Source organism: Mus musculus, chromosome 5 (genome assembly GCF_000001635.26).
Source record: "Mus musculus strain C57BL/6J chromosome 5, GRCm38.p6 C57BL/6J".
In the NCBI taxonomy this organism is placed as follows: domain Eukaryota; kingdom Metazoa; phylum Chordata; class Mammalia; order Rodentia; family Muridae; genus Mus; species Mus musculus.
In genome coordinates, this window is record NC_000071.6 from 150,108,100 (window position 1) to 150,132,395 (window position 24,296).

A 24,296-nucleotide genomic window follows, 5' to 3' on the forward strand; every position below is an offset into this window, starting at 1 on the left:
TGATTGTAATCCGCTACGTGATTGCTGGGATTTGAACTCAGGACCTCTGGAAGAGCAGTTTTACCACTGAGCCATCTCTCTAGCCCTCTATTTATTTCTTTATGGTAGTGCTAGAGATTGATCCTAGGTCTCCATGCGTGCTAGACATGTGGTCCACCACTGAGCCATATCCCTGGCCCTTTGTCCCTTTATTTATTCTAACAACTCATTAAGCAACATCATCTAATTCATCAAAATTCATTAGTTGATTCTGTAACACGCTGAAAACTGGTAATTTGGGTATATTTTTTTCAGCATGTTCTTGTGCATTTCACATTTACAATTATCGTGTGGCTAAGAGGTTGGTTTTTTTGTTGTTGTTGTTGTTGTTGTGTTGTTTTGTTTTGTTTTTGTTTTTGTTTTTTGAGACAGGGTTTCTCTGTATAGCCCTGGCTCTCCTGGAACTCACTTTGTAGACCAGACTAAGAGGGTTTTTAAGCCACAACTTCAAATCAGAAACTGTACTGCCTAGTTTTGCCATGATAAAACACGATGACAAAGAGAACTTATAAAAGTAAACATTTAATGGGGGCTTATATTCCCCAGGGGTTAGAGTCCATGACCATCATGGTGGGGCTCATGGCAGCAGGCAGGCGGGCATGGCACTGAAGCAGAAGCTATGAGCTCACATCGTGATCTGCAAGTAGAAGGCGGGGTATAAAATTAATTATTTTAATATAAGTGTAATCAGTAGATTAATCCACCCACTGTATTTCTTTACCTTCACTAGTCTGAGATAACCACACAGAGGAACCAAGGTTTATTTCAAGCTGCTCTGTAGTATCTGGGCAGTTAAATGATCTATCTTAACACCCTGTGCTAATCTGGCTGCTTCCCACCCATGATCCCATGATGCTTGCATATTATTATTAATATGGCTCTTTGGGCTTCGGATGTATCTTCCCATGGTGCCTTCTTGTATCCTCTCCTCCTCAAGGCTGATCTGAATCTCCTCCTCCCCTGGCTGTTAGAAGTCCTGCCCTATTCTCTCTTCTGCTCAGCCACTGGGATCAGCTTTTATTGTCAAGGCAGAGAACAAATGGTAAGAATTGTTCCTGCAAACTTGATACAGGAGATTTTTGACCTTAGCATTACAATGTGTTGTGGGTTGGCGTAATGCTGTTTGTATTCTGACCTTAACTCTGCTTCCTCAAGAGTGGTTGCTCAGTCCACCAGTACTCAGATGATCTAATGTGAACCTTCTTCCCATTTTAACTAGTCAATAAAGGCTAGAGCCTGTGATTGGGCAGTGGAGGGGAAAGATGGGGCTGGAGGTTTGAGAATGGGGGCAGAGAAGGATGAGAGGAGAAGAAGAGAGGATAGAGGAAGAGAAGAAGGAAGCCGGGATGGACCAGAACTATGTGGCCAGGAGAAACTGCAAGTAGCAAAGGGTCTTATAGTTTAGTGTTAGATCTGCCCAATCTAGGAACATAGCTTATAATTATAATGACTGGATTCTGTGGTTTTTATGTGGGCTTATTGGGGTTGGAAATTCCAGCAACAGTACAAGATGTGAGGACAGAGAAATCAGCATTCCAATAACACAAGGGTAACCTTTACACAGTGCACAAAAGCATTATGCCTACAACAGAAGGAGACACTGGAAATAGTGGGAGTCTTTTGAAACCTCAAATCCCTCCCCCAGAGGCACACCTCCTCAAATAAGGCCACACCTCCTAATCCTTCCCAAACAGTTCCGCTAACTGGGAACCAAACATTCAAACATATGGGCCTATGGGCCACTCTCATTCAAACCACAACACTGTATCTATTAAATACTCAGTACTTGCAGCTACAGAACTTGGAAGGTGATGTTTTGAAAATAGAACCACAGAAATAGTACTACAGAGTCCATAAAGGGTGGAAATTGATGATATCTCAAGAAATACATAAGATCCTATAGATGAAGGCCAACTCACTCACAGGCACTACTTCCTTAGAGTAACCTTTGAGGCTCATAAAGCTAACCAAAGACCATTCCTAGACCACTGGGTGGCAAAGAGGGGCTGTGTGCAAGAGAAAAGCCAGAAACAACTCTGCCCAGAGATATTTGTAAAGACCTGGACTCTATACACTTCCAACTCCTAAAACCTAACCAGGTTGGAAATTCTCCCTCTGAGCATATAAGGAGCAGCACATGGTTCTGTCTTCAAAGAGACTGGATTTAGCCTAGCCTGATTGCATGTTGATAATCAAGGTACTAGAGCTTTCCACATTATGTAGACATGCATAGAAAAGGCTACCCACCGCCCACATGTGTCTCTCTGCAGTGGTCAGTAGGCATGCTGGTCAATAAATACAACTGTAATTTTTCATTATCATCAGAATTCCAGAGGTTGGCCGGCCTGGTTTCTAATGTTCCTAGGGATTAATTTCCTACGCGTCTTGCTGCTCCGTGAAGCCGAGCTCTGCTTTGTGAGGAGAGTCGTGAGTGCTCAATGCTTCAAAAACATCCTAGACTTAAAAATACTATGGTTGCTTTCAAGAATGTGGAAAAGCACGGGTCTGTCTTCCAGCAGTCTCTGTGTGTGAGCTGGAGAGTGAGAGATAGTAATGAAAACTGCACCTTCAAAGCTGGCTAACAAGATGAGAGGCAGTCAGGACTACTTCACCAGTTGCACACCTGTCCTGGGTCAATCTGTCACCCGTCGGGTTAATTGTATTGGGGCATCTACTTCTATTATATCCCTGGAATGACAACTTTTAAAAGAAATTGTTAATATATTAGATAGTCTAAAACTTTATGGCTATTGGGGACTTTAAAAAAATGTTCCCCACCCCGTGTGCGTGTGTGTGTGTGTGTGTGTGTGTGTGTTTGTGTGTTTGTGTTTGTGTGTTTGTGTTTGTGTAGGTACCCACAGAGACCAGAGGCATCAGATCCCTTGGAGCTGGAGTTATAGATAGATGTGACCATCCTGTTGAAGATGCTGGGGACCTAACTCAGGTCCTCTGGGAGAAATGCAAGTGACAAATGCCCTTAAGCCCTGAGCCTTTTCCCCAGCACCCACTAGAGAGGCTAAAGATGGAAAAATGGCAGGCATATCTGTCCTGTCTTGATGCAAGATTTCCATTTGGCAAAGTACTGTTTCTGCGACCACTCCTTGCTCCCATCAGACTCCTATGTCTGTAAGTGGCCCAATAGTCACATCACAAACATACCCAGAGTTGTTTCTCAAGTTCAAATTTCCGTGAAAATCGAACAAAAAGAGAGGAGGGGAAAGAAATCCCATGTCTTTTCAAAGTCACCTTCGTTCTCATATTTACCAAGAACAGAAAACATTCGGTCCCCACCCCACCCACATCTTTTTTACATATCAAAAGGGGAAACAAGACTCTTGCTGTTTCTGGAGGAGCCCAGGGTTTGTGACAGTGGTTCTAAAAATTTGGGCCACTGATCCCTTTTGAATTTTAATGAGAATAAAACTCGGGCTAGGAAAAACAAATACATGCATATAAATTTTCAAGTCTGCGTTCTTGGGGGGCTTGATAATCGCGTTTCCTGTCTTTGAAGTTTGTGTAGTGAATGGGATGTTTGTGTTCTAATAAAAATGTATATTTTAACACAGAAACAGAAATAGCAATGTCTGGGAGCAGGGCTCCTCCGGGAAAGTAGGCAGGGGCTAGCTCGATCACCACTGCCTTAAGATGTAGCCATCAAGCCGGGCAGTGGTGGCACACGCCTTTAATCCCCAGCACTTGGGAGGCAGAGACAAGCAGATTGGATTTCCGAGTTCAAGGCCAGCCTGGTCTACAGAGTGAGTTCCAGGACAGCAAGGGCTATCCAGAGAAACCCTGTCTCAGAAAAACAAAAACAAACAAACAAAAAAAGATGTCAGCATCAGTATACCCGGTTTCATTCAGTTGTGTGGATCCTTCCAGCAAGTTGTCTGGAAATCCTGAGGGTCGTTTGTGGACTCCCAAGACTTGGAAATTGTAGTCAGAAATTAGGATGACATGGAAGCTTTTCGTGTTGTATGTTCACTGTGAAGGAGCCTTCCTAGCCCTGAGCTCTTAGCACCTTTAGGTTCAGGATACAGGGTGCTGTTAATGAAAGTGGTAACCCTGTGTAAGCTTCCTGGAATAATTAGGACAATAACTATCTTTGTGACTGGTAAATAAAGGGTGATATAGGTATTTATTTTGCCTTAACTATAAACCATATGACCAGGAAAGCAAATACTGGGTTAGAGCCAGTGTACCAATTTACATGTAATTCAAAGAAGAAAGTGAAAGGGCAGAAATAGAATGTGGACACGTTGCAAGCCTTCATGAGTTGATAGACCTGGGCTAAGTACACAGAAAGGAGCGAGCAGCTAGCACATCCTTCCCAACGATGGAATACAGCAGTGCTTTTCCTAGAATCTAAACCTGAGTCTGGGCGAGCATTGAGCATCAGATGCCAGGGCCCAACCCACAGGAAGTAACAGTAATGTGCGCTCGCTGCTGCAACTCACGGCTGAGAGCCACTCTGGCTCATTCTCACTTCCATACATCAAGCCCTGAAGATGAAGGAACAACCTGTTGAGGGGAACACATGCCTCTGTATGACTGCCTGCAGGAGATGGGCCTGCTAAATGGGAATGCAGGTGTCTTGCGTGTGCACACCCCCCCCCCCCACACACACACAGAAACAACTAACTAGAGGGATGATTTATTTGGGGTCCTGCTTTCAAATGACCCAGCCCATGGTTTTCTGCTCCCCGTATTTGATCAGAATGTCTTGGCAGTAGAAGTGTAGGGCAGAGGAGAGCATTTCATCTCACCCCATACCAGAGGAGACAGGTAGGGGACAGAGACATATACCCCCAAAGGCTGGCCTTCTGCAGGGGAGTGGGGTGGAGGGGGAAGATGGCTTTACATATTCAAACGTTGACAATGAGAATTCCTAGTGTCACAGAATTGAGATGTGGAATCTAAAGGCCCCTTAGAACGAATCAGTCCCGTCCTAAGGAAGCAAGACCATTTTCACCAGTGTGCTTCCGCTTCCACAAAGCATGAGCGGGTGGCTTCCTCAGTTCACGAGCGCTCTCTCCCTCTCCTCCCTCTCCTCCCTCTCTCCCCTTCTCCCCTCTTCTCCTCCCTCCCACTCTCCTTCCCCCTCCTTCCCATCCTCCTCCCCACTCCCCCATTGCCTTTTTTTTTTTTTTTTTTTTTTGTTCCTCTACTAAGTCAGGAAGAAGCAACAAGGCATCCCGGAAACAAGGAGCCAGTAAAGTCATACCCTGAGATTTCCCAGCATCCAGATCTAGGCCTGGGCATAATAGACACACCTAGCCACAGTGGAGTCTAGGGAGCAGGTTCTCACCTCAACCACTTGACATTCAGCTAAAACCTGTAATAGAAAGAAGTTGATGGGGATATTTGTTAGGATGCAATCAGCGATGTCTACCACGTCCGCACTACGCTCATGTATTTCTGATCCATCCCGGTCCTACATGGGGGAAGGCCGAGTAATGGTGGGACATTTGCTTCTCTGCGGTCTCTGCTTGAATCTGGAGACCCCTGTGTGTGTAAAAACTTGTGTGTAGACTCAGAGCGACTGGCCTGGATCATCACTAGGGTCAGCGTTACAGTAACAACCCTTAGTTTCCTTTGGAACAAATGGATTTTAATCTTATCCTTTGACCATCTCCTGAGATCATCCACTCCTCAGAGATTAGTATGCTGGAGGTTTCCTTCCCAGGAACTTCTAGCGCAGTGAAATAGAATTCATTCAGACTAAGAGATAGAAAAAAATCATTTTAGCTGGTTGGTCTAGATGGCTTTTTCTTGCTGTCAAAGACACCATGACCAAAAGCGACTTGGGAAGGAAAGGGTTGATTTGGCTTACAAGATTCAATTACAGTCCATCTTCGGGAAAGCTGGAGCAGGTACCATGGGGGAAGGAGGCTTACTGGATTGCTTTCCCTAGCTTTCTCGGCCACCTTTACTTATATTTTTTTATGTCCAAACAAACTTTTGAGATTTTGTTTATTTCTAGGTGATGTGTAGTGGTTGTGTCTGCGAGTATGTCTGTGTGCCACGTATGTGCAGTACCTCTGGAGTCCAGAAGAGGGCATCAGATCCCTTGATGTTGGAGTTAACAGACATTGTGAGCCCCCATGCATGGTCTGAGAATTAAACTTGGGTCTTCTGAACGATCAAACGGTGCTCTTAACCTCTGAGTCAGCCCCTTAGCTGCCCCGCTCCCTTTCTTGTACAGTCCACCTTCCCAGAGTTGGGTTGGTCGCCACCCACAGTGGGCTGGGCCCTCCTATATTTGATCAGCAACCAAGAAAACACCACACAGGTATCCACAGGCCAGTCTGATGGAGGTGATTCCTCAGTTGTGACCCTTTCTTCCCAAATATTTGTCAGTTTGACAAAAACTGACATACATTAGTCATGTAAGTAAGCAGAAGGAGCGGATACAAACGATAGCTAAAATTCTTTTTTGAGAGATATTTAGATACAACAAGAAACACCTTCAAACCATTCATCTGAAAGATGGCATCGCGTTAACCTTTATCAATACACATTTATGGGTGTCGTTTCTCATCCTCTGGTCTAGTGGTTCTCAACCTTCCTAATGCTGCGACCCTTTAATACAGTCCCTTGTGACATGGTGGCCCCAACCATAAAACTATTTCACTACTATTTTAGAACTGTACATTTGCTGCTGCTATGAATCATAAGGTAAACACCTGATAGACAACGCCCCGTGGGGGTTGCGACCCACAGGTTGAGAACCACTGATCTAAGGTAGCCAGAACTACAGCCATCTGTTTGGGTGAGTTAGCTACCCCAAAGTTTTCCACAAGAAAGGCAAGGGCTGTGATCCTAGCCTATGTTTTTGGCTGCGTTCCCAGTTAAATGTCACAACAGTAGCTGCCTTTGGGATATCTCTTCTTTTTGTTCACAGAAGAGGCTCTTTATTGGAGAGTCTGAGTAATTATACACTATGCTTCTTTCCCTCCACATAATATGAAAATTGTTAATTTTCCTTTTTCTCTATGGTAACTGCTGGGGTATTTCAAGCCCCTGCCTGTTCTCTCTTAAGTCTGTATCCAGTTTCCCAAGGGGCAAATCTGGAAATATTGAAAAAGCAGAGATAAGCAGTTTAGGTTGACAGAAGCGTGTGTTTCAGGCACGATCCCTCTTCGACTCTGCCCTTCCCTGAGGCCCGTGTGCATCTTTACACACTGGGACTTTTCTGGTGCCCTTTTTTCAGCATGGACCATTCTTCTCGGTTTCTCAGCCTTTTGTACTCCTCCATGTTTCTCTGTCAGCTCTGCATGCCCCTACATCAGGGTGCTCTCCGAGTGATCCTGACAGAACCACGTGTTCCTGTTTCAGCTAGGAGAGAGTCGTCTACCACTCACTGTGTACAGAGAGTGTGTGCTGTTGCTGGTATTTTTAATTTTAAAACTTCACAGGTTCAGCTTTACACACCTGAACACACGCTTTTCCATCAGATCACCCCTATGTCTTGGTGAGTTTCCTGTCTGCAAGGTGGACTGGTTTCCCTAGAGCGATAAGGAAGCCCGGCTAGAGGGCTGAGGGTGCCAGGAGGCAAACGGCGTGTCAGGAAGCAAGTGGTTTGGTTACTCTGTAGGTTCTGTTGTTATTGGCTTTTCATCTACAGACACAAATCCCATGAGCAGAGCAAGGGGCAACAGATGCTTGTGCCCATAACTCTGGGCTATGACCTTGGATTGGGGGCGGGGAGGACGGGGAGGGACCAGGCTGCTGGAGAGGGCTGCACAGCGTGGCTGTGGGGCAGAGCTGACAGCTGACAGCCAGCTGAGCCAACCCAGCAGCACACTTTCTGGTTCCCACAGGCTACCATGTGGGGCTCAGTTAGGTCAGTGTTCTTGCTAACTTTCCTCCCATGAGACAGAAAACTGTAGTTAGTGCTCTTGGTTCAAGGAATGAAACTATGTATCATTTACAGATCGACGGGGCTGGCTCTGATACAGTTCAAAGTAGCGTGTATAGTTTTATTGTCTCATTTCTTCCATCCCATAACTCCCTGGGGTGAGACAGCATCTGCTCCTGAAAGAGAAATTACTGCAGCTTCCCCCTTGTTTTTCCTGGGCTTTGGACTCTGGGGAGATTAATACACCTCCATTCTTTTGGAATCCCAGATTTTTGCACAGAAACTTAGCTACAGACCATTGTAAAGCTGTTGTGTTAGATGTAAGATTCTTGTGAAAGGAATTCTCGTGTGTGTGTGTGTGTGTGTGTGTGTGTGTGTGTGTATGCCTAAGAAGAGGTATTGAAACGTAGTTTGGGGGTGTGGCTCACTGTAGAGTGCTTGCCTAATATCTATGATGCCCGAAAAAGAAAGTAAACAAGAACAAATTTCAAGGCATTTCAAAAGTCTTTAAAGATAGTAAATTATCAAGTGGGAATTTAATCTCATAGATCAAAGATCACACATTTATATATCAAAATTTTCTCTCTCAAATATTTAGATTACTTGTGGCTAACACATTAACATTGTGACTTCTTAGACCAAGACTCCATTAGATTTCAGGCATTTAGACTTAGTATTCAGTCCACAGCTTGTTAAGGCACGGAGAGTGTTGATGTAATTCTCTCGTGTCTTTGCAGTTGTCCCAAAGCACGGGAGCAGGCATGCGATATGGGCCAATTAGTTTCTAAATTTCTTAATGCATGTCAGCACTGTAGTCTGTCAGTGTGGAGAAACGGACTTCCTGTCTTATGATATAACTGAATTGGCCGCTCACCCTAACCCCCAGAGGTGATGGAATGACAAGCAGAGGCAGACAAATGAGATTATCAAAACATGGCACAGGGCCTGCTTTTAAAGGGGGGGTGAGTGGAAGCAATGGGAGTTGATGTGGGCACGCACCTTATTTCCTGCCTGAATGTCTGTGAACCACATGCATGCAATGCCTGAAGGGGCCAGAAGAGGGCGCCATATCCCCTGGACCTGGAGTCACAGATGGTTGTGAGTAGCCACGTGGGTGCTGGGAACTGAACCCAGGTCATTACACTGAACGCTTCCTCAGCTCGAGTGCATTACTCAGCTGAGGAAGCTTCACGACTCTATAGGATGACAAACTGGAGAACAGGGACACGTGGTCAGGAGACACAGGCCTCCAGCCCCAGCACGCAGAAGTTAAGGCCTTGAGATCTGTCCACTCTGCTCCAATTCAGAATCCTAAGCCAATATTCCATGAGGTTTGGAACCCAGGTTGGCGAGTGCTTCCTTTGATCTGATATAGGTGATGAAATAGATTTAAATGAGGCCTATTACCAACATCACATACTGTACAGGGCCAGGGCAACCGAGAAGGAATGGCAAATGTACTCCTTCATATGCTACCTGTATTGAGCTGAGCACCAGGCCATCTCTGCTCTCTCCAATGGCTGTTCTGCTGGGGTTCCCTCAGTTGCCCTCATGCTTGGCTACAGTCACTGCTTAACAATGAGGGTATTCCAGGCCCGTCATGACGGGGCCCAATGCCTTTCTTTGGCTTTGGTTCTCTAGCACTTAGCTTCTTTACAGTAACTGTCACCTTTCATTAAGGACATCCCCCCACCCCAGGGACTGGGCACTCTGGAGAGTGGGACACATTTGAATCTTTGCCCTGTTGAGGTAGGTTGGTGAAGATGGCCGTGAGTTACTGATGCTTGGGTGAATGCCAACAGATCCTGATTTCTGCTCATGATGGACCAAGTTGTTGCACGGTCTATGGACCCATATGGTTTTTATTGAACGCTATCTACTCAGTACACTTTATAACTGTTTTTATGAGAGATAACTCACCTATCATAAAGTTCACTACTTAAAAATATACAGTCCAGGGGCTTATAACATAGTCAAGAGTCAGGTGTCCAGCGCCACCGAAAAAAGTGCAGTGAGCTCATATCTCCCGCAATGAAGCCAATTCTCTAGCAAGCACTTTCCAGTCCTGTGCCGCTCCACCCACCCCCTGCAACCTCTGATTTACCTGATCGCTGCGGAGTTTCAATTAAGTGCTTGTTAGACAGTACATACACAATACATTAGAACAATCTCTCTGTGAGCCTAAGTGTAAAACTCAAACAGCTGCGTACCAGCTCGGTGACCTTGGACAGGCAGGTTGTTGAAATTGGTTTAGCTTCTCCATAGGATGAAGTGAGCTGTGTAAGGGCAATTTCAAGTTTGTTTGTTTGTTTTGTTTTTTTTTTTTTTTTCTTAAGCAAGCCAACAAACCACCCAACCCCCAGCCCTCTAGCTGATTTCAATATTCCACCCTAGGGAACCCGTCCCGCCGAGCCACGGCCCTCGCCCTGAAGAAGACGCTTCCTCTCTTGCCTTTCTTTGGAGCTGTCTATTTCTGGGTTGGCAAAGCAGAAGCTCTGGGTGCCCACAGGAAGCCTCGCCCAGCTTGGGTCCCCACCCTCTAGCGCGCCCCTGGAGAGGGCCTGCCCCGAGGGGCGGAGCCAGACACTCCAGCAGCCAATGAGCGAGCGGCTGGGGCCGGCGCCGGGGGCGGGGCTGCACTTGACAGTGGCGGTCGCCCGGCAGCCGAGCGGGCGCAGCGGCGGAGCGCAGCGCGGCGCGGTGCGGCGCGGGCAACGGGGAGGGCGCAATTCGGCGGCCCTGGGTGAAACAGCTGGCGGCAGCGGTGCGATGCTGCGGGTGTCCCCGGGCTCTGGCATCGCGCCCTCTTCCTAAGGTACCAGCTCTGCTCACCCCTCCTTCGCCCCGGGAGACCCGCGCGCCTGGGCAGTGGCTTTGTGGAGCCGGTGGGTGGGGCTGGGCGGGGCCGCGCCGTCGGGTCGCTTCCCTCCCGGGAAGAGGTGGGGGAGGAGGACCGTCTCGGCAGCAGCTGACGGCATCCCCACGCTACGTGCTCCTCCAACCCCGTTGTGTTTTCAAAGGGGGTTTGTTCCGGGACAAAGTTAGGCGCGGAGAGTTTGATGGATCCCTGGTCCCCGAGGCCATGGAAGGACCGGTGGCACACTGCCCTGCACACCTACACTATGCGCTGAACTGGAGCGCAGCGGACCCGTGCACTTTCCCACAGGAGCAGCCCTGCGCTCTTGGAACGCTGCAAGAGGAAATGGCTCTGTGGGACTCTCCCAGGGGAAGGAGGCTTTCTGCAGTCGCATCTACACTTCAACTTGGTGGCTTTTGCTTGGCCACAGTGCCCAGGATAAACCTGGTTTAACTAGTGGTGTACTGTAGAATAGTCAGTCCATCAAGAGCTGTGCTTTAAAGCCTTCACATTTTAAGCCTACCTTACCTTCTAACCAAAGATCTCAGATACACTGCGCACAACGGGCCAGCTACGTGTATTGAGTTTAATATCTTATTGCTTTGTGGTTCATATTGGCTTGCCTTTAATACTGGGGCAGATGCTGTGAAGCGGGGGAATGGGGGAGATTGGTGAAGTTTTGACCCACTTCTCAGAGTGAGAAAGGGGAAAAGAATGCAGAACATAGCCAAAAGTTTCAGCTATCAAAGTAAGACGGATTGGATGAGCAAGCACTATTTACAAGACTTTCTGAAATGTAGACTAATTATTACAATTAGACTCAACCCCATGCTGGTTAAGAGAGATGGAGAGATGACTCCGTGGTTAAAAGCACCACCAGCTGCTCTTGGCGAGGACCTGGGTTTGATTCCCAGCACACAGAGCTCACAAACATCTGTAGCTCCCGTTCCAGGGGATCCAACACCCTCTTCTGACCTCCACAAGTACTGCATGTACGTGGTACATATGTATGTAGGCAAAAACGTCCATACGCATAAAATAAAAATAAATAGATCTGTTTTTTTAAAGTACATTTAAAAAAAAAAACCCTTGGCTTAGCCAAGAATGTAGAAATAGGTCTACGATAAGATATCTTAGTAGCAGTAGTAACATTGAGCTACTGCTTGATCTCGCAATTGGCAGATTTTAACAAATATGTTGAATTCTATCCAATTCTAATACTTTCCTGATCACACATAGATTTTCACATTTAGACTCTTCCTATAATCACACCTTCATACTGTAAAACAACTTTACAGTCTCCTTATCTAGGGACATATTGTTCAGGTCCTTATAATTTACCTACACACACACACCCACACACACCATATTATGCCTTACAAAAACTCATTTAAGAAAATTTCCATCGTGTGCAGCGTTGACTCTGCATCGGGAACTCTCTAGGGGAGATTTAGACTTGTTTATTATCACTCTAATGTAGCATTATTGCCTTTCCTGAGTTGTCTGACTTCCCACATAGTTCCAGTGGCCCTTGAACTCCCTATGGTCTCCCTGTCTCCTCTTCCCACCCCCCCAAGGGTTTGAATTACAATCACAAGTCACCATATCAAGCTGACTTGATTTTATTTTAGATAATTTCTTAAAGACCACACGGGAAGTGAGTGCCTACAGTAGGGTTTGGACCTGAGTCCGCTTGACTCCCGGGACACTGCTCTGTGGCATCTCCAAGGTTTTTGAGCATTGCCCTGCTGTAATATAATAGGGAATTGAAATGTATGTCATCTTGTGACCTGACATATCAGACTTATTCATAGAATATTTCTTCTCTCCGGGCCACTGTATGCCCTGTGTATGGAGGGGCAACCCCAAGTCTCCCCGGTGCTCCATCCCATAGGTCTGAGTTTGGATGCTTAGATCTGTGAAGCCCTGAACCTTTCAAGCTCCCGCATCCCCCACTTGGTGCTTTAGGAGTAATCTACTCTCTGTGTCATCTGAGCTATTTTAGCTCTGCACAGGAGCACACCTTGCTGATTGGCAACAACACATTCCCTGCAGTGTTCACGGTGACTCACGTGTCCTTCCATCCCAACTGTCAGAGAATTCCTGACAGAGGCCGGCCTACTTTAAAGGAAAGACTAACATGAATTTCGGGGGAAAGAGATATTAATCCGGGAATCCCCCAAATTCCCTAGTACTAACCAAAAGGAGTGAATTCAATGTTCTAGGGATGAGAAGCAAGCCTTCTTCACACTGGGAAATGCCTCATTGCTGTGGTGGACATGGTAGCACACCTGTTTCTCATTTGATATTTGACTGAAGAACTTGTTGTTTGACTGGACAGCATTAAAAGTCATATTGAAATTGTAACCCAGTAAGTTTTGAAGCTGTCCCTAAGAAAATTAATTCTGTTATAATTTACAGCCATTGCTACGGATTTTCTTTTCCCGGTGGTGGTGGTGGTGGTGGTGGTGGTGGTGGTGGTGGTGGTGGTGGTGGTGGTGTGTGTGTGTGTGTGTGTGTGTTTGCTCGGTATGGTTTTCAACTCTCTTTGGTTCAGGATGGTTTCACAGTGCTAAGCTTAAAAGGAAACAAATATGTTTGGGGCTATGACCTGCTACCTGAAAATAAACCCCTATTCCTGGCATTTGGCTGCTATTACCCTAAGTGCTTACAGCCTCGGAGTCTGTGCGCATACTTTGGAGTTTCAAATAAAGCCTCCTGTGCAATGGTTTCACCCCGTCCTCTCCAACAGCAGTAAGGTTTGCGTGTCTGAGACAGCTAGCTCTGTTACTTCCCATCTCTTGCTTCTAAACTACAGCGCCAAATGCCAGAGAAAGTAGAACCTGACATTGGGTGGTGGTTGTGTTCGTGCCCCAGAATGGAAGGTGAACCAAACACATGTTTGGACTAAGAGTCCCTATACTTCTTTAAAGGGCCGTGATCTGGGAAACTATGTGGAATTAGTGACATTCTCCAGTTTCCTACACATACCACAAAAGCATCACGCGCAAAGATACCCTGAATTACAACCATCCACACCAAGTCTTCCACTGTGTTCCTAACACTTATCACGAAACAACAACCCATCTTGCTTTTTTAAGTCATATTTCACTAACTCTAAAACGTCTCAGCTAGAAGATATGCGTGTGGGGTTTTGTTTTTTGTTTTTTTGTTTTTTTAATGTCATAAAGGAAAGTGAGAACCTGGGCAGTTAGTTTTAGAGCTTGTCACTTGGAACACTGCGTGTATAGTCACACCAGTTCACTATGTTTTGGAGTTTCCTTCCCTAGTGCCCTAGCTTGCTTTCCTATTGCTGTGATAGAACATTCTGACTAATAGTAACTTAAGAAAGAAACAGTTTATTTGGCTTATTGGGGTGTGCTAGTTTTTTGTCAACTAGACCCAAGCTAGAGTCAGCTGGAAAGAGGGAAACGGCAATTGAGGAAGTGTCTCCATCAGATTGGCCCATGGGCACATCTGTGGGGGTATTTTCTCCGCTAATGATTGATGCTGATTGATGTGGGAGGACCCAGCTCCTTGTCTGCTGTGCTACCCTCAGGCAGGCCCCAGGATGGTCATAGGAAAGCATCTATGGAGCGCAAGCCAATAAGAGGCATTCTTCCTCAACTCTGCATTAGTTCCTGCTGCCAGGTTCCAGCCTTGAGCACCTGATGGTGGACTGTAAACAAGCCCTATTCTCTCCGGGTTGCTTTTGGTTATGATGTTTAGTTATCTGAGCAACAGAAACCAAACTAGGACACAGGTTATGCTCTGTGATTGGGGGAAAGCCTAGGCGTGCATCTGGAGGCAGGAATTGAAGCAAAGACTACACAGAACATTGCTTGCTGGCTTGCTGCCTCTGCCTCCTGCTCAGCCAGCTTTCTTACAAAACCCAGTTCCACAAGCCCAGGATTGGTACTTCCCACAGTGGGTGGACCCTTCTGTAACAATTAGCAATGGAGAAAATGCACCCACAGACATGCCCACAGGCCATTGTGGCAAAGGCTATTCCTGAAGGGAGGTGAGGTTCCCTCTTCTCAGCTTTCCCTGGCCAGTGATGGAAAGACAATGCGTGTGCATGAACCTAGCAACAGACTGTCAGGTAGCTTCATCCCTGAGTGTCTTTCTTCTGTCTGGTGAAGCATTTGCATCTTGCTTTGCAAAGCTCTGTGGAGATGTCCACCAAAGAGAAACATTTTCTTTAGTAATTTGCTCTTTATGCCCCACTGCTCTCCCTCCTGCCTTGGTGCCAAAGTAGATACATCTTGCAGTGAAAGTCATACATGTTCTTTGTGAAAACAACTTAAATGGTACATTGTTGCATTAACTTTCCCTGGGGAAATGTGAACAAATGGTTGCTCCCCCCCAGATAGGGCACTAAGGGCAAACCCAAGAAGCCATTCAGTCCAAGCCCAGCTTGGATGAACCATTGGGTTCAACTGGGGTCACTTGCAGGAGTGTAATTTACAAGCGCCTCCTTCACTGAAAAGGACTATCCACTCCCAGCAGCTATCTGCTTATGAGGGGTGGGTCTCATGCTGCCGTGGTGTAGACCCCACCCCTCTGGAAGGGAATGCTCCTGGGTTCAATCTTGTGCTGGTCTACTGTGGGTAATAACAGAGTCTCTCATTTCAAGATAGTCCTGGCATGTTATGCCCAGAGGATGGACTCCCATGACATGCAGGCTCTGTAAAAGCGAGAAGAAAACGGACATCCGTGGCTTATAGCTAATGACCTGTGCGTGTCCCCACTGTTGTCAAATTGCCACCAATGTCAATAGGTCATCAGTCTTAAACACACTGCTTTCCTGGCTGTTTAGATGTGGATAAAACAGCAATGGCTTATGCTGGTCTGCTTATTGGACTGTAGGCTCTGGGAAGGCACAGACCATCTGTGTCCTGTTCTGCAAAAGGGGGCAACCACTTGGGACAGTGACACATGATAATCATGTCTAGAATGAGTCTGAAGACGCTCCACAGAAGGCATGAAAACACTTCAAGGTGTCTTCAAATTTTGACGTCTATAAAAATGCCAAGCGCACGTCAGCAGTGAATCTGGCCTCTGATCTAGAGGCCCTCTTTAAAAATATTTGATGGCATTACAAAGCTAGTTAATGGTAGATTAAATTTCAGGGCTTTTATTATTTCTCATGGAAGGGATTTATGTTTCATATCCGGGCCCTTTTATATGACCTAAACTCACTGCTCCCTTGAACTCTATCTCAGTGTTTTCTTCTTTTTTTTTTCCAATTTTTTATTAGGTATTTTCTTCATTTACATTTCAAATGCTATCCCAAAAGTCTCCCATCCCCTCCCCCCCACCCCTGCTCCCCTACCCACCCACTCCCACTTCTTGGCCCTGGCATTCCCCTGTACTGGGGCAAATAAAGTTTGCAAGACCAAGAGGCCTCTCTTCCCAATGATGGCCGACTAGGCCATCTTCTGCTACATATGCAGCTAGAGACACGAGTTCTGGGGATACTGGTTAGTTCATATTGTTGTTCCACCTATAGGGTTGCAGACCCCTTCAGCTCCTTGAGACAAAAGGATGGACCATCTAGAGACTAAAGAGACAAAAGGATGGACCATCTAGAGACTGCCGCACCCAGGGATCCATCCCATAATCAGCCTCCAAATGCAGACACCATTGCATACGCCAGCAAGATTTTGCTGAAAGGACCCTGATATAGCTGTCTCTTGTGAGGCTATGCCGGTGCCTGGCAAACACAAAAGTGGATGCTCACAGTCAGCTATTGGATGGAACTCAGTGTTTTCTTCTTATGCAGTCAGCATGTTGTGTAATGAACAGGAAAATGTCTCCTTTCTCCAGTTCGGCCACTGAAACCGGAGTCAGAGCTGCGGCCTTCCCTGGATGCACAACACTGAGAACCTGCACCCACCTTGAGTTTTAATGCCAGAAAGGGCTATGTATAGAGTTTGACACTTGGCAGAGAAAAAGGAGGAAGAAGACGAGAGAAGGAAAGTAGAAAAAAAAGGGATGAAGGCATGGAGTGGAAGGAAAGAGAAGGCAGGAAAGAGAGAGAAGGCCGGCCTTGCAGAACGATGTAGACCCTCATCTGTCCATGGCTTAGCCTCCTCACTCCTTCCTGCTCAAACAGAACGCACTTATAAACCAATCGAGGGAAGGTGGACAATCACGTCAACAGGAAGGTGGACAGTTATGTCAACAGGAAGCGCTGTGAGCACACGAGCTCTGCCATAGCTCAGAAGCAGTCCCAGGGACCTGTAACAAATGCACACCCCCCAGAGAACCCCAGTCTGTGTTTGTCACAGCTGATCCTGCAAAGATACACCTGCTTCCTTCACAGTGACAGTGGGGTCTGAACACACAGCTCGCTTGTGGGGTTCTAAGCTACCGCTACCGCTATTCAGGCTACCGCTGAGAGGAGACTAAATGGCGTGGGCTGAAGGTTACCACGGAGCATGCCTGGCTAGAGGTGTTGCAGTTCAACTGTAGCACTATGATAGCCGACCAAGGCTAGGTCTTTTATCTAGTAGGAAATAATTTTAATTGAAAATTTTTAGCTATATACACCGATAAACCTTAAACATACTTGCTTTTGTTAAGTATTGTTAACATGAGGCAAAGTAATGGAAATTATAAGAAAAAAAAGTTTAATACGTGCTTGCTGGGTGCAGAGATTGGGATGACAGAAAACTAATTGCACAGTGTGGAGGATGTTCTGATACCTTGCTTAATCTGGTGTAAGAAACAGAAATGATTGTCATTAAGCAAGATGTTTTTATTTTATATACCCACATTCTCCTAGAAGGCTAGTTTGGCATAGTTACCAGAGTTCCCACATGCACAAATGCTAGGCCAGGAGGGAGAAGAAATGAGGGGTAGTGTGGGCAGGAGAGGCAGGATAGGGGCCTGGGAGATAGTGGGAACCACTTCAGCAGGCAGTCTGGAGAGGTCCCTGATGGGTCAGTACCGGCCCCTGTGGCTAGAAAGGTCCACAATATTTGTTATTGAAAGAGGTAGGGTAGGGTCTAATTGGTTAGCAAGACCCTGAGATGTCAGAATATCATGATACAGAGACTAAAACTTGTAGTTAATACGTGGAGGTGGGGCAGGAAGTATTTTGATGGTTAACTAATGAATTAGTCCCATAGATACATAGAATGTTCTATAAAAGGAGCAGAAACGCCTACCTTGGGCTCTAATGGAGGTACTTATCCAGTAAACATTAGTTATGTCTGAGTCATCGTGCCAGATGGCCCAGCCACGCTGCACTCGGTCCTTAATGGCCACAGTAGTCAGGTATGCGGTGTTGATCCTGAGAAAGCCAGAAAGCCTGTATTGCATAGTAAAGCTCCCCTTGGGTGAGCCACCATAATGAAAAGGACATACCACATAAGTTGATTAGACACTGACGAACCTCTGCTCGCAGCTGTTGTGGTTTCCTATACAAGATCTGTGGAAGATCAAGACTCTCGGAATTCTAGCATGGAGATTTGGCAGTTGGTTGGTTGCAGAGACAGAGTCATTTTTCCTGGGAGTTGTAGTCCCTGGAAGGTTGTCTGTGGATCCAGCGGATGACCCCCTCCCCTGTGTGAATATGGAATATGTAAGCACTTTCCACTTGTAGCCTCTAGTCAGCCAAGAAACGTTTACTTGATCCTGGGTATGCAGATGTCTTAATTCTATTGCAGTGAAGAGACAGCCATGGCCCAGGCACGTCTTTCCAAGCAACTGAGGGCTTGTTTGTGGTTTCTGAGGTTTGGTCCATTATTGTGGCAGGGAACACGGTGGCATGCATAGCACAGGATCTGAGAGCTCATGTGCAGGCTGAGAGAGAAAGGAAGGGAGGGGAGAGACAGACAGACAAACAGGAAGGCAGGCAGAGAGTGCACGCCTGGGCCTAGTATGGGGTTTTAAAATCTCACTCCACCTATAGGCACACACGTGCGTGCGTGCACGCACATACACACACACACACACACACACACACACACACACTTCTTCCAACAAGGTCATACTTACACCAAAAAGGTCACACCTCTTAATAGTGCCACTGCCTGGCATCTAAGCATTCAAATTAATGAGCCTAATGGGAGCCATTCTTACTCAAAGCCCCACATTAGGTAGGTAAAATAGGAAATAGGTATGAAAATCAAACATTTGCTACTAATAAGTAAATTTATTTTAAAACAGCTCTTTGGTGTACACATAATTTTGCTGTTTATTAAAGACTACAGCAAATGTGCATACTAATGAAATGGATCTGCTTGTTTGTTTTGACACAAAGAAATTATGACTAAATATTAGATACTCCAGGGCATCACACAGCCTCAGTGTTTTTCAGAGTTGGTCAATATTTTGACCGATCAATACTGACAATACTGCTCCTATAAATAACACGGTATTATAAAATGGTAGACGTGTGTTTACAACCATTTTCAAAAATGGTTGGAAATTCTAGTTCTAATCCTGAACCAAAATTCTTTAAGGATTTCTTTCTTGTATGAAATTCATGTCAGCAGCACAAGCTGCAGTGTTTAAACTCAGTCATTCTAAGGACGCCGTCCGAAGGCGCACTAATGGAATAGCTGCTGGTGGGGGGGATAACGGTAGGGAAATATTAAGTCTCTGATTTCTATAATTAAACTGTTATATTTCAAAACAAACAAAGAGGCTTTGCATTACAGTAAGAGCACGACAGTTGTGATGTGGTCTGCAATTGGAGCCGAGTTTCAGGCTTTGTCCCTTGGCATGTGTTGTGTGCTCACTACCAACACCACAGTGGAATCACGTCGTGCAATACAGGCTAACGCTGCTAGAAAAACCTCCAATTTGTTACCTCCGGTTTGCTCATTGTGTGTTCAGGAGCCTTTTCACTGTTGTCAACTCTTTTGTGACTCGTAGTTTAAGAAACTGGGACCCGAACAGTGATATATAGCAGCTACTGATATGTATTTACTAGTGTTTACGTCGTACTGGGTACTGTAAATCTCTAGCTATACATGGCACAAGGTATGTAAGTCTGTACAACCTGCACTATTTTATTTAAGAGGCTTAAGCGTCTGTGGATTTTGGTATCCTCGAGGGTCCAGTTCCCCACAGATATGGAGAGCAATGATATTGAATGTTTGGGGCATAGAAAGGGCTGTGACTCAAACAGATCTGGACTATTTGTCCCTTCGTGCACCAGAAGCAATCAATGTCTGTTGAACACTGTGTGGTTGGCATTGTCCTAAGGGCTTTATATTTTCTGTTCAGGTCATTTAATCACCCTGTGTGGCACAGCCAGATACTGATGCTGGGAGCTGAAGAGTGAGCAGGTTAGGTCTCTTCCCAAAGTCACCCAGACAGCCAATGATAGATTTGGAGCAAGAGCCTGGCATGTCCTAAGAACTGTCACTTCAGCACTAGGCTCCTGCATATGGGCATCCTTGTCCATTATGTGGGGCTATGGGTCTCTTCCTGGCTGGTTGGTTCTAAGTCTGTAGGGTCATTTGCATCGGGTATCCAGTGTGTGGATCCTTCCGTTGCTACTGCTGATTTGGGGGACTCACTCTTGTGTGAGGGTTTTGTGGATGCTATAAGCATTTCCTCTTTCAGATTCAGCCCAGCCATGTCCACAGTCAGGACAAGACTCAGCCTCACCCTTCACCATCACACACATACATGACTCCCTTACCGATCTCTTCAAATCCAACTTCCGCAGAAACTTACGTCCTCTCACACGAACAATCAGATGAATGTGGGAGGCAGATGGGAAACGAGGCACTTTAAAATGGAGCGGAGCAGAATGTTCTGTATCCCCCCTAGGAGACTTCCCCCGCTCATACAGCCGTAGAATTAAATCCCCTGAAAGTAGAACAAGAGGACTGTTTCCATTCAAGGCTTGTGTGCTGAGATTAGGAGCTGTCATCTTTACTTGCTGGCTTTTAAATTCTAGATTTGTTTTCTTCTTCAGACCATAGGCACCTTGCAGTATCTGTCTAAGCACTGACTAAACAGTGTATCCCTACCACAGAGTCCACAGCTCCAGGTAGCTAGCAGATCTTAAACATTCTTGCAAATATACTGGAGCCAGCAAAGTCATCACAGTGCCCCAAGTGTGTGTGTGTGTGTGTGTGTGTGTGTGTGTGTGTGTGTGCATACATATATGTGTTCATGCATGTGTATGTGCACATGTGTGTGCACGTATGTGTGTGTGTGCTTGCATGCACGTAGAGGCCCAGAGGTGGAGTCAGGAACACTCTTCAGTCACTCTCTACCTTATTTATTCATTTAGGCGGGATGTCTCAGATGGGCTCACAGTTTGCTAATGTGGTTAACTTAGCTCATCAACTTGCTCTGGGATCTCATCTCTACCCTCCAAGGGCTGGAATACCTGGCTACAACATCCATCCAGTTTTAACGTGGGTTCAGAGGATCCAAACTCTGGTCTCCATTCTTGCCTACTAAGTGCTTTATCCACAGAGCTGTCCCTCCAGCTGTCAGTGCCAAAACACTTGTAGAATATTCTCATATGTAAGGAATGTGCACTCAGTGAGTAACCATTTGAGTCCTTAGGTAAAAAAAAAAAAAAAAAACAGGAGAAAGTAGAAACCACCCGTAAACCTACCCCCCACAAACATAACTGATATTTGAATTTTTATTTCTTTCCAGACAGTTTTTCCAAGTTTTTATGTAGTATTTACAAAAATAGACCCATTCAATATTCTGTCTTATAAGCTGATTTTTCCCAGGAAAAAAAAATATCCCAGATATCTCTCCACAATAGCAAAATTACATAAATTATTTTGGGCAGACTGAAGCCATCAGGCTGCCATTCCTGTGTCTAAAATGCTATAATAATCACATCTTGGAGCTAACAAGATGGCCCCGTGGTTAAATATGCTTACTTCTCTTCCAGAGGACCTGGGTTCATTACCCAGCACCCACATGGTAGCTCACAATCCTTTGTCACTCCTCTTCCAACCTATGTGGGCTCCTGAACATGGGGGCAGCACATACATCTACTCAGGAACTGCCCCCAGACACACACACACACACACACACACACACACACACACTCACAGACACACACAATACAATAATAATAAAAATTTTAAAATGAGTGAGACCTCTGCATTGGTGGCTCCCTCTACCCCAGCCATTAGTCTTCCACTGTTTGTATGGACTACATGGGGTCCCAGAGTTCCTGGTGGCTTTGATGGACTTTTCCTGCCTAGTATCAGTGATGGATGAATGTCATGAGACACACAGCCCCATTCACTGCCTCTTTAAACCAAGTCCATCTGCCCATAAAAACTGTGCCATTAAGAAGCCTCCCCCACCTCCACCCCCATCTTATAATTAACATTTCTACAGCTGGCTCTCAAGGATTTGCTTCTCTTGGGAGCAAAGCTACCAAAGGTAATTGAAGCCCATGGATGCTACCCAAGCTGCATGGCCATTTAAATTGTGTGTGCACGCACACACACACACACACACACACACACACACACACACCCTCCTTCAGTCTTGGTAGCTGCTCACAAATGGACGGCTTCCAGCTTCTCCTCTATTGACTTTTCCTGGATTCAGAGTCTAATAAGCAACTGGGTAGGCAAACTTCGACTGCCGAAGAGACACACAGAAGCTGCGTGTCCTCACTGACGCCCCTCTGAGCCAGCTGAGTGTGTGACGGGTGAGAGTTACTTCACACTGCTGCTTCTCACTAGATAGGGTGCCCGGGAACAAACACACAAAAGCAGATCATAGCTCTAAAGCCATGTTCTAACTAATTGGTATTCTTTTGTTGTTTTTTTTTTATTTGAGTCTGTCTCCACCTTGCCTCCAAAACTCCTGCCAAAACCACAAACAAATCAAAAGACATAAATGTAACACGTGTATATGTACACACTATCAATATAATATACAGCTGCACACATTTTTAAATGAATGAGACTCATCCTTCTGTAGCTACAAATAGCTTTGCTTTCTTAGTTACCCCTTGGCCAAGCACCTTCAACTGAGTAGCCATGAATTCACTCACCTTCACGCATCCATTACGTATTACGCATCCAGCCATTACGGTCTGTCTCCTGGCCAACAAGACTCTCTCTGCCACACCTCCTCCAAAGTGAAGCCTAGACCACCAATTCTACTTGTCAGCCTCTTGTCTCTGAACGTTTTCATATCCTGCACTTTTCTTTTTTTTCCTCTCAGCAAAGACGTGAATGCCTCTCCAAGAACAAAGTTTACCATGTTTCCTGTGGCCATCACAAGGAAGGTCCCCTGAGATTGTGTAACTAATGTAAAAGGATTTTTCCTTAAAGGATGTCATTAGCCATTGACCAGGCAAGGTTCTTTGTTGCTAATTGGATGGAAGCCATAAAGAAGGGTCACTGCCCTCTTACATCATGGATGCTGATCCAGGCCATTACGGTTTAGGTACCGCAAAACACTTATCTACCGACATGGCTTCCCCATGTTGGCTTTTAAGTGCCTGATTCATCAGCAGAAGTGGTTATGAGCCCTGGAGTCTTCCGCAGCTGATTTAAATAAGCTATCAATAACCTTGGAAGCTTTCCAAGACTGATGCTTGCCACCACTTACCAGCAACTGCAAACTGGATGAGCACCTCCCTCATGTTTTAGCTTCTCCCGAGTGTTTGTTAAGCCGGGCATTTATCAGGGATGCCAACGACACACAAATGTGTTATAATAATGTGCTTTTCCTTGGACTTTTTAACTGAAATGAAGAACTTCATTCTTCATTGCATTATGCCCTTCAGTCCACAAATGAGTACTAGCTGTGTTGAAGAAATATTATATGTGTGTTTAATATGGTCGGGGCTGGCACAGCCTTTTGAGCTTCCAGCTGGGGCTATGAGATCAAGACTGTAGATCAGGAAGCAGCCAGACCAAGAGCCCCATCTGAAGCCCACTCCCACCTCACACCAGCACAGCGCCTCAGGCCCAAACAGTTCAGAGTGGTGGCCAGTACCAGCTGGCATCCCTCCCTGTCCAGTATCTTGACTAGGGGCTCAAAGAACTCTAAAATGTAAGAACTACAACTCCGCTGCCGCCGCCGCCGCCGCCTCCTCCTCCTCCTCCTCCTCCTCCTCCTCCTCCTCCTCCTCCTCCACCACCACCACCACCTTCTCTTCTCTCCTCCTCTTCCTCCTCCTCCTCCACCACCACCACCACCTTCTCTTCTCTCCTCCTCTTCCTCCTCCTCCTCTTTGGTCTCTTTCATTGAATCTGATCAAAATTTACTCAAATTCTGGAAGAGAAGAAGTTTGAAGTGGCCTCATCTGCCCCTAAGTTCTGCAGTGGGGAGGGGACAAAAGAAAGGGTTTTTAAATCACATCCATTAACTTCCTAACATAGAGTGAACCCAAGACATCATGGATTCCAGGGAGGCTCAGGCTCTATTCCCAACATGGGCTGAAGGTTGGGGAATATACTGAGCTGCTTATGAATGGCCAAACTGGCTGCCACCCACCTTTGTGTCAGCTCTATTGCTGTAGCTCCGGAGGACACACATCCCCACAACGTTAGCTACGACTCTGGATCGTTA

At 46.0% G+C, this 24,296-nt stretch overlaps 1 protein-coding gene and 1 long non-coding RNA gene across 5 annotated transcripts in view; one reads left to right on the forward strand and one right to left on the reverse strand.

The window, feature by feature from the left end:
- Positions 1-631: 631 nt before the first annotated feature.
- On the reverse strand, positions 632-23,073 carry Gm52797. 2 transcript variants are annotated; one of them, XR_003955837.1, is made up of 4 exons: positions 20,454-23,073; positions 18,129-18,326; positions 5,261-5,371; positions 632-676 (listed from the first exon to the last, which is right to left on the reverse strand). It is a non-coding gene; the product is annotated as a predicted gene, 52797 (long non-coding RNA). The 2 variants fall into 2 exon arrangements; XR_003955836.1 differs by having other exon boundaries at positions 18,129-23,073.
- The window catches only part of Fry (FRY microtubule binding protein), a 379,136-nt gene continuing 365,358 nt past the window's right edge, over positions 10,519-24,296 (forward strand). The window contains exon 1 of one of the 3 annotated variants that reach the window (XM_006504932.3): positions 10,519-10,712. The gene's annotated coding sequence lies outside the window, so the exon portion shown is untranslated. The remainder of the gene's footprint in view (positions 10,713-24,296) is intronic. The other 2 variants (XM_006504933.3, XM_030254574.1) reach the window with 2 other exon arrangements.